The 11,231-nt window shown below is 38.5% G+C and overlaps 1 pseudogene; it reads left to right on the forward strand.

The window, feature by feature from the left end:
* LOC107669684 (coiled-coil and C2 domain-containing protein 2A-like) overlaps positions 1-11,231 on the forward strand; it is a 31,968-nt pseudogene that overhangs the window by 3,665 nt on the left and 17,072 nt on the right.

An 11,231-nucleotide genomic window follows, 5' to 3' on the forward strand; every position in this document is an offset into this window, starting at 1 on the left:
ACACTTCAAAGGTTTGGGGGTTTTAAAGGAATTTTTTATATTTTATTCAGCAAGGACACATTAAATTGATCAAAAGTGACTGTAAAGACATTTATAATGTTACAAAATTGAAAATGCAGCTTTGATCGCAGGAATAAATTACATTTTACAATATATTACAATAGAAAGAGGTATTTTAAATAGTAATAATATTTCACAATTTTACTGTATTTTTTAATCAAATAATTTCAGCTTTGGTGAGTCTTCTTTCAAAAATAACCAAAAACCTTGACCCAAAACTTTTGAACAGTAGTGCACGTACTGATGATTTTATATGTATATTTTTTTAATTAAGAAAAAAAAAACACCGCCTCTAGTTTAGAACTTGAAATGAAGTCTGGTAGGATCCTGCCATGGCTTCCTCCTCCAGACGGATCCAGATGCACAGGCTGATGAAGACTCATCCTTTGCTGCCAGGCTGAAGTTTCGTGATGCAGCTACACTTGCAGCCAAACACAAAATGGTAAGAAACTGCTGTTTCTCCTGCAAGGATAAGAAGCACCCTCAAAAAGTAAAGAAAGGGTTATATATCATGTATTATAAAAGTGTACATTCAATCTGTTTGTGCTCTGTATAAATTAAGAAATAACATAGATGTGTGTTTGGTTTCTGAGCAGGCTGAGGCTGGTTTGCCGACCGCTGAAGAGGCGTACAACTTCTTTCACCTTCGATTTTGACCCAGAGCCTCAACAGCAGTGGCACCGTAAGAAAACACTCCAGGAGAAGAGAAGCAGAGGAAGAGGGGGAATCGGAGAGAGAGTATGAAAGAGAAGAAGAGTCTGAAGCCAGGGTGACTCGAGTTTGTATTTTCTCTGGTTATGATTAGAAAACATCAAAATCAAGTTTGCAGCATTAATGTAAAGATGGACACCAACAAACAACAAGGTCAAATCCACACACAAATTCTAGCAGTGAATGCATGTTTAGGTTGCACTTTATTTGAAGGTGTCATTGTTACAGTGTAATTATACATTTAAGTACTGAGTAATATTAATTAACTGCATGTACTTACTATATGGTTAGGGTTTGGCTTAGGGTTACTTGCATGTAATTATGCATAATTAATTGTTATTATAATAGTAAGTACATGTAGCATGTGTTATAAGGACACCTTAAAATAAAGTGTTACCCATGTTTATCATGCAATCAACAGAAATATTGTAGGGTCCATGAACCAAAATTTAAGATTAAAATATATATATACATTTTGTGGTAATACTTTACAGTATGGTTCAATGTGTTGGCATTAGTTAATTGCATTTAACATGAGCTAACAAAACAAAACAAACACCTTATAAAACCTTTATTAATCTTAAATAATGTTAATTTCAGCTCTAATACATTATCAAAAGTTGGTTGAATCTGTTAACATTATTTCATGGACTTTATCTAACATGAACTAAAAATGACTAGTTGTGTTTTTATTAACTAACGTTAACAAAGATTAATAAATTCTGCATGCTTGGTTTTTGTTTGGTGTTTATGTAACTCTTGTATTATGGCGACCATAACTACTACTAATAAATACTGTAATAACTGTATTGCTCATTTTTAGTAATTATTAATTAATACATTAACTAATTTGACCTTACTGTAAAGCCCATGTATTTACCCATATTTTTGTTACTGGTCACCATTTATTTTTTCACCATTTTAAACACCTTTTAGCAGTTTATTGCGCAGTGACAGTGATTTTTTTTTTTTTTTTTACATTTTAATTTGTAAAAAATATATTTTTAATTTGTATAAATATATAATTTTTTGTAATATTTATTTACAAATTAATGTAGTCTCTCAATTAATATTAGATCATAAAATTTGCTCTTAGATGTGATTCTAAAAGAATTTGAAGAAAACATAGTTTTAGTTGAAATATAGCGTGCTACACTGCTTTAAATTTTTATATCAACTACCCTTAATGTAATTCAATGGCTGTTTAGGATGAAGATGCTCCTCTGGTCAGAGACGAGGAGGAGGATTTGTTCATCATTGACCATTCAGCACAGGACTTCCTGGAAGTGAGGAGGGCGGAATATACAGTATAGTCTACAGCAGGCGACTGCAGAGGGAGCGAGAGACGCTGTTTGTTCCCAGCATGAGGCCAGGTACAGAAACAGCAGCACTCTTCAGTCCTTCAGCTTAACCCTCCTATAGCAGGTCAGATGATCGGTATTCCATGCGTCACGCAGTTCCTGCCTCCAGTAAGCTGCCAGAGAATGTGTGCCCCCGTTACCTGGAGGAGGAAGGGTTGACCATTTTGGAAAACCAAATCCTGAAGCAGGCTGAGGTAATTAAGGAATTGTGTAAAGAAATCATGATTGGGCAAGAGCAGAAAACATCTATTTAAAAAAAAAAAAAAAAATTGTTTACAAATGCTATTGTCTGTAATGTGAGTGTTTGTGATTTCTGCAGGGAAGGAAGTGGTTTGGAGATGACGGGCGTATTATTGCTCTGCCTGAGCCAATCAAAGAGTCCTCGTCCAGACCGCCTCTCTTCCAGCTGGAGGATGAGCTGGACCCAGTGCTGCAGGCTGTCTACAGAAAGGTCAGAGATCTAATTATCCATAGCGATAATTAGACTATATTTTGTGTGTTTTTGTGCTGGTTCTTTTAGGCCTATCATAGGCATTTTTTTTCTAACCTTATTAAATGTATGCATCATCATTTTCTGCCGAATTGCTACATTTAAGCAACAAATCCATTTCGACTAATACAACACATACTGTTTAAAATAATTGCACATACTGTTTAATGCAGCTCAGAGGTGGCATGAATGCAATAACGGTTGCATTAAAAATGCTATGACATTGATGTTTTCTGCAACAAAAAAAAAGGACAGTATTCAAATATGAAATGATTAAAAAAAGTAAAATGATACTTAAAATATGAAACGAACTCTTAATCAGTAAGTCATTCTTCTTCATGAAAGGATCATTGAATCATCTGCTCAACCGATTAGTTAACCATGTGGATTCATTCAGTAACACAACACTGCTGTGTTACACGGAGATGTGTTTAGAACAATTTTCTATGGCAAAACAGAGCAAAAACAGACAATATTAATACACAGTAACTCACAATATTAACTTGTTTATTGAACTGTTGTAGAAAATCAATATCACATTTGCAGTTGTACTGATATTGGGGCAAAACAGCACTCTTGTTCATGTGATGTTGCTGAACTATATAATATGATGATATACATATAAAACAAAAACACATATGGGGCTTTTTCTGCCCCCAATATCTTGAATTTTGGGGTCATTCTAACTGCACTCTAATAGACTTCATCGCGCGGTGAAAGTGTGCTCTCCTACGGCATGTTTTTGTTTGTTTTTTTTGTAAAGTAAGTGACATAGTTCATAATGTCATAACATCATTAAAACAATATTTATGATAGTATCATATACCCTACATATCGCACACCCCTAGCTGACAGTGTAAATGTGGCCCTTATCCCAGTTCCCAGGCTGCTACAATGAGTGCTTTCAAAGAAAACAAACTAGTTTTTGCCAGATTAAGTTTAGCAAGATTTGTGGAATTCAGATGAAACATGACTCATATTAAATGCACCGGTTTTGGAAAAGAGTTTTCTATGATCCCAAGGCCCTGGATCTCTAACACTAGGCTGGAGACGAAGAATCAGTTGTGCTTTCTTTCCCACATACAAATTATTAAAAGTCAACACAAAACCCTGTTCAAAACCCATTTTCATTTTTTGACTTAAATTTAAGGGAACCCAGGGTCATGGGAAACCTGGAAATATCTCGTAGGTCTGGAACACACCATAAAATCTCATAGCAAATAATTATTTTTCTAATTCGGCTCAGCTCTAAAACATTCCATGTGTTATTATTTTTAATTTTTTCAAATCTTTGTCATTGTCTAAGACACATCAGGCCATCCACTCTTGGCTCTTTATGCTGTTGAATGCTAAAATGCAGTCCTGTAATGTTTACTAGCGCTTTTTGGTGCGATATGCTCCATGCAGCCTGTTTCCAGGCAATATGAACTGCCAATAATATTTGTGGAGATGAGAGGTGTGAGAACGGAGATGGGATCCAGATGTGTGATGATGTCACGGGTTCTGCTGTGAGACAGAGCAGCGAGGTCACATGTGCCTGTCACGCCTCACACGACTCAGAACAGGAGATATGTAACAGACGTTCTCATGTGCACGAACACACACAGAACGGAACGATAACACACCCATTCAGCCATGTGTGTTTTATAAAGCTTAGAGGTGCTTGTGTGTTATGAATCCTGCATGCAAATAAAAGTGAGCCAGAAGAGGAGCACACTATTAAGTGCTCACAGACATGTGGTACTAAGTGACATTAAGTGTTTTGGTAATGCAACCCATTAGAACATGAAAGAGTGAAAATGAGAAACATCAAGCACGTGGCTGATGAACAATGAGAAAACTGAAGTATACCGAGTCCTCATGCACAGTACACTGCACAATACCGGCAAAAGAGCCAAGCTCAATCATTCATCAATCATAGTGTGTCACAAACGAGACTCCCGCCGTGCCTCCCGCTCACCACCAGAGGGAGCTCTCTCCCAAGTTTTGAACTTCATCTGGACTACACACACACACACACACACACACACTCACATACCTGGCTCTGATTGCTCCTGCACCTGACTCTCGTTAAGTGGACTATCTCCTTCGTATGTTCACTCCTAACTGGGAAGGCGTTGGAGTGGGCCCCGGCAGTATGGAGGGAGGATGGATCAGCTTTTCCCACATTTAGTACTTTTCTCCAACGCTTCCGAGAAATATTCGAACATCCTGAAGGAGGTAAAGATGCGGATGAACAATTGCTCGCCTTATCTCAGGGCAGAAATACCGCAGCTGAATACGCCTTGTCATTTCGCACCCTCGCCGCTCAGACTGATTGGGTTGAAAGCACGTTGAAACTGCTTTTCCGCAAGGGACTCAACCCTGAACTCCAATCGGAACTAGCTTGCAGGGACGAGGGGAGAGCGCTCAACCAATTCATAGAGCTGGCTATTCAAATTGACAATTTGATTCGTTCTCGTCACCCTACCAGAACGACACCTACCAGTCATTCGGTTCCAATCACTTCTTCTTCCTCCTCTTCTGTGGAACCCATGCAGCTAGGATACACTCACCTGTCTCAAGAGGAGCGATAGCGCCGAATCACTCAACGTCTTCGTCTCTATTGCGGCCAAGCCGGCCGTCTCCGGGCTTCCTGTCACACACGACTGCCTCTTCGTAATACCTCTGCGGTGAGTCCTTGCATTCAGGCACATCACTCCAGTACATGCATAAAAGTACCCATAACACTATCCATAGAGGGTAATAACATATCTACCTCAGCGCTATTGGACTCAGGGGCAGCGGGGAATTTTATGTCACACGAATTCGCTCGACAACATGGCATTTCTCTAATCCCTTGCAATTCTCTGCTGGCAGTGGAGGCGCTAGATGGACGTCCTCTGGGTGAGGGAAGGGTCATGCACACCACCGTGGACTTATGCTTGGAGACCGGAACCCTTCACACAGAGAGCATTCGTTTCTACATCATCACTTCACCACATAACCCGGTAATTCTCGGACTGCCCTGGTTACGACAACATGACCCACTCATCTCCTGGAAGGAGGGACGGATCATTCAGTGGGATCCTTCATGTCAGGTCAAGTGTCTGAGCAACAAACCAGCAATCTCAGTTCAAGCCGTCAAGCTCACGGAGGAATCAGCTCACTCATCCACACTTCCCTCAGAGTACACAGACCTTGTGGAGGCCTTCAGTAAATCCAAGGCGTCAGAACTACCTCCTCACCTCTCTAACAACTGTGCTATTGACTTACTGCCAGGTACAACACCACCCAAAGGCCGTATCTTTCCCCTATCTCAACCAGAGTCGGAGGCTATGAAGAAATACATCAACGAGGAACTTTCTAAAGGATTCATCAGACCTCTCCCTCATTGCGAAGTCTTGTATTGCCTCGGTGTACATTTCTGAGCGTTTCTTCCCGTGTCTGGCCTCTCTGTTTATTCCCGTACTCTTGCTATTGTTCCTTGACTACTGATTGTTTGCTGCCTGCCCCGACCCTTTTGCACGTCCCTGACTAACGATTTGGCTTCTCTCCTCTGTTGTGTTTGCTGGTGTTTGACCTTGTCTGCTGCTTACGATTTCAATAAAGCTGCAGATGGATCCTCACTCTGTTGACGTCTCGTTACATAGTGAGATAAATAAAGAAAAAGGCACTTTCCATGGTACACGGAACAACATACGACCTAAAACTATTAAAAAAGCTTTTTTTTTATTTTTCAACAAGTGATAATAAAAATGTGGACATGTCTAAATACAGTTTACAATATAAATCTTTTCTAAAAATATACACACTACCATTCAAAAGTTTGAGGTCAGTACTTTATCTTTTTCTTTCTTTTTTTTAAAGACATTAATACTTTTATTCAGCAAGGATGTGTTAAATTGATAAAAGGTGATAGTAAAGACTTGTTAGAAAATATTTATATTTTGAATAAATGCTGTTCTTTTTAACTTTATTCATCAAAAAAAAAAAAAAAACAGGTTCCAAAAAATTAGGCAGCACAACTGTTTCCAACATAGATAATAAATCAGTATATTAGATTGATTTCTGAAGATCATGTGACACTGAAGACTGGAGTAATGATGCTGAAAATTCAGCTTTGATCACAGCAATAAATTACATTTTACAATATATTCACATAGCAAACAGTTATTTCAAATTGCAATAATATTTCACAACTGTACTTTTTTTCTTTAATTTTGATCACATAAATGCACCCTTGATAATCAGAAGACTTCTTTAAAAATCTTACTGATCCCAAACTTTTGAACGGCAGAGTAGGTATTAAACTGTATTCAAACATGTCCCACATTTCAGTTTTAGTTATTTATTATTATTTTTGATATACATTTCTATTTAGGTTTTATTTATAATTACAATTAATAACAATGTGATGTAGCGTCAAGTCTAATTACTATCTCCTCTGGCTATACGGTTCAAATATAATGCCACTAGTTAAGCAGATATGTTGCTACATTAATTGAACTGTAAGATGGAGTTGTGGGAGTCATTGAGGTCCATCCAGCAGTGAACAGGTCGTTGGCTTGCATATTATAAATGTCAGACAGCAGCTTCATGCTCGGCTGGAGCACGGTCTTGCAGATTCTAGTACCTTCAGGATAAGTATCCTGGGGGTAGGAAGTAATGTGAAAAAGACTAATATTAGCGTAGATGCCATGCAGTCATTTTAACACAGAGTTGTGTGATAAATAGCAATTAAAACAGTGGGACAAACATAATTTCCTAAAAGTAAAGCTTCCTTTATTCACTGAAAAAAAAAAAATAAATAAAATTATATTTTAAAGACTTTCAAGCATTATTTAGTATGCTGTTTGTGAAAATTATGTTTGCGTATTGAATTAATGGAATGGTGTTTCCACTGTTTGTCCAAGGCTCTGAAGTCGAAGCATGTGAACCTCTACATGGCTGGAATGGGCGACCCCCAGGCAGACTACCAGCTGGATGTAGATGTATCCGGCCTCATCTTCTCCCATCATCCTCTCTTCAGCCGTGAACACTTGCTGGCAGCCCGTCTCGCCCAGCTGCACGATCAGCACCTGACCAGACAGCACAAGAACCTCACACGACTCATGACTGATAAGGTAACCTGAAGGAGTGCCAACAAAACCAAGCTTCCTGTTCTCAACCTCCCGTTCTTCAGACTCGTTCTGAATGTGTGTGTGTGTGTAGCTGAACAGCTTGAGGAACACAAGTCATAATATGCTGGAGCTACACAGAGGAGAGGCTCTGAGTCAGGTGACCCAGCAGAGGATAGCAGAGTACAAACAGGAAGTGAGGTAAGACATTTCTACATTTCTAAGAAATTTATGATCGTTGTTTCCTCATATTTAAATTGGTTCCTGGTCTCTTCCTGTACCGTCAGACACACCCGTCAGCTGCGTGATGTGGAGCAGGAGAAGGACAGAGCTCTTCTCAAAAGCCTCATCAGAGTGTGGAAGGAGCTCAAAGCTTTGAGAGACTTCCAGAGATTCACCAACACGCCCTTCAAACTCTTCATCAGGAGGTACGGCTTCTTTCGTGTGTGTCTGACTCTGTGTTTGTGCTGCGTTTCACGAGACGAGTGGCTTCTGCAGGGAGAAGGTGGACGGAGAGCAGGACGAGCGGGAGTTTGAGAATTACATCATGGCGGAGGTGTCAGAGCTGGAGGCGGAGGCAGAGGAAGACTATCAGAGGAAGATGAGTGAATACAGAAGACAACATGAGGAATGGAAATCCTGGAAGAGAAAACAGGTACTACTACAGCACAGTGGTGGACGAAGTACACAAATCAAGTACTTGAGTAAAAGTACAGATCCGTATAATAAAATATTACTCCAGTAAAAGTAAAAGTACTCTGTTTTCAATTTTACTCGAGTGAAAGTACAAAAGTACTTTATTTTTTATGTACTTAAGTAAAAAGTACCGATAGTCAAGTCAAGTCAAGTCACCTTTATTTATATTAGACTTGTGCCGGTATTCGGTAATGTGAATGAATATGCACAATATTTTTATCGTGGGCACTTCTAAATACCGTGAATAATTATATATTACAAATTATTTAGAATTTTGAATGCATTTTAAGAATACTTTTCCCATTACCTGGTCAAAATGCACACCACCGCTGTATGCTGTGTGAAAGACGCGTGCGCACTCTGATGTAAACAAGCGCGGACGAGAAGCACATGGCGGAACATGTGAGAGACGCTCTGGATGAAAGCGCACTTTCACTCTCTGACAGCAGATGGCGCTAAGGTCACACTTTACATTAGGGCTTCGTTAGTTAACATTAGTTAATTAATTATTTAACATAAACTGCTAATGAAAAATTCTTCTGAACATTCATTAATCTTAAGTACTCCAATATTTAATAACACGTTAAAATCGAAAGTTGCAACTGTGTTATTTAATGAGCTCTATAGCACACTATCTGATGCGATATAATTTTATATATATTATCTATAATAGTATCGATCTTAGAAGTAAAGTAGTTCATAAAGTCATTACTGCTTCTAGCATACATGTTGTTGGTTTAGATGATTTAACAAGTTTATAAAATTCTTCCTCTCCTATAGTAGAGAATGTATTGAATAAATACCTGGGGTTATGTTTGATTTCTTCTAAAAGAGACGAAAAGTAATCAGATTTAGCAGTTTTTAATGCTTTTCTGTAGGATAGGTTACTTTCCCGCCAAGCAATACGAAATACCTCCAGTTTTGTTTTCCTCCAGCTGTGCTCCATTTTCCAGCTGCTCTCTTTAGGGTGCGAGTGTGCTCATTATACCACGGTGTCAGACTGTTTTCCTTAATCTTACTGCATTGGTTAAAGTGTATGGGGCTGTCACGTGATGAACGAACGACTCAAAACCCCTCCCGAAGACTTGTCAGATGAGAGGTGAGGTGAGCTAATCATAGGCTAAAGACCCAGGTAAATAATGAATTAATCTTTTCTGTTTCTTATAGCATTATAGTTTTGTATTGTTTGTAGTGTGATCAGCGTTTGCGTAAGTAGTAGATGTGTTAGGGAAGTAACACGTAACATTTTAATTATATTTTGCTGAAATGAACGAAATGACTCGAAAAAAGATTCGTTAATTTTGCTGAACGAGACTCAAAGGTTCGAGTCGGTAAAATGATCCGAACTTCCCATCACTAGTGAATTCAGTTCACTGGAGACTCGCACTAAACGGTTCATTTGAATCAGTGAGTTGTCGACTCGAGAACAGCTGCAGTCGGATCATTCCAATTCGTGAATGAATCGTTTGGTGCGTTTTGCGACCCGATTTAACGGGTTCATTGAAAATAATCAGTTCATTCATAAATCAGACACCGCTTCTGCGTCTCGGAGCACGTGATATATTATAAGGAGTAACGATATGTTTTATGAAATGTAAAAAATGTACTTAAGTACAGAAACGAAGTAAAACTACTTCGTTACTGTCCACCACTGCTACAGCAGGGCTCTACAGTACACTCGCAAAGTGTAGACACGATGTAAATAAGATATTCATTGTGCAGTGTAGACAGCTTCATTGATCATAATGGACGTTTGTGAGATCACGGTGAGTGACAGCTTTTTAATGATTATAAGTGGAGTTTGCAAGTGGGCTATTGAGTTTATACAACTGTTCAGTAAACAAGAAGTTAATATTAAGTGACTTACATTTTATGAACACCGTTGCCTGATTTTTGTCAACAAAAAGTGTTACAAACAAAGTCACAGCTGAGCTGCTGCGCATCTCCAAGCAACGCAGTGGTGTTTCGTTTATGAATGAATGCATTTTTTAATGAATCTAGTGAGTCAATGATTCAATCAGCCATTCATAGAGACATGAATCAGCTGTTTGAACGAATCAATTGAATTAATGATTCAGTGATAAAATTAGTGACTTGCCGCCACCCACTGGCGGTTTTAGTTTCATTTTTAAAGGATCATTTCAGTTATTTAAATCATTTAATATTTCTGTATTCAAAACTTTATATTTAAAACATTAATCTCATAACATTATTATTAATTTAAATGCATTCATGCCACCTCTGAGCCAGTCTGACACCTCTCATCTCTGCAGTGCAAAGATGAATTTTGTTGATACTGATTTCATTTGCTTGGTAACTAATTATTCCTGATTGTCTGATTTTGTCTTATTATTTTAATTTAACTTATTGTTTTAATTAGGGCTGTCATTGTTAACGTGTTAAAGCATGCGATTAATTTTACAATCCTTAACGCGTTAAAATAATTTAACGCAATTAACGCAAAATTACTGAAGCACAATTTCTATTCTAACCCTTTAACCCAATGTTGCTTCTCTGCTTGCGATTAGATCATTTTAAGCTGCTAAACTCTGGGAAAGTTTTCAGTCCAATGATCCAGTAAGCGAATGCATTCAAACAATCCGTCCAAAACAGTGCTAATATAAAGGAAAAGCAGGCTGATTACATCAGAGATAGCAGAGAGAACAGAGACTCGCGTTGCGTTTTAAGTGAATTATTCATTCCAGTGTGTTTCGCTTTAAAACACAAGCTCTGTCATATTCTGTGATTGTCTCTGAAGAGCGCGAGCCCTCACATGTCACGCGCTGTGTGAAGAACAGACTGAACGGATTGTCA

This window comes from Sinocyclocheilus anshuiensis, unplaced genomic scaffold, assembly GCF_001515605.1.
Source record: "Sinocyclocheilus anshuiensis isolate Anshui unplaced genomic scaffold, SAMN03320099.WGS_v1.1 scaffold416, whole genome shotgun sequence".
Lineage (NCBI taxonomy): Eukaryota > Metazoa > Chordata > Actinopteri > Cypriniformes > Cyprinidae > Sinocyclocheilus > Sinocyclocheilus anshuiensis.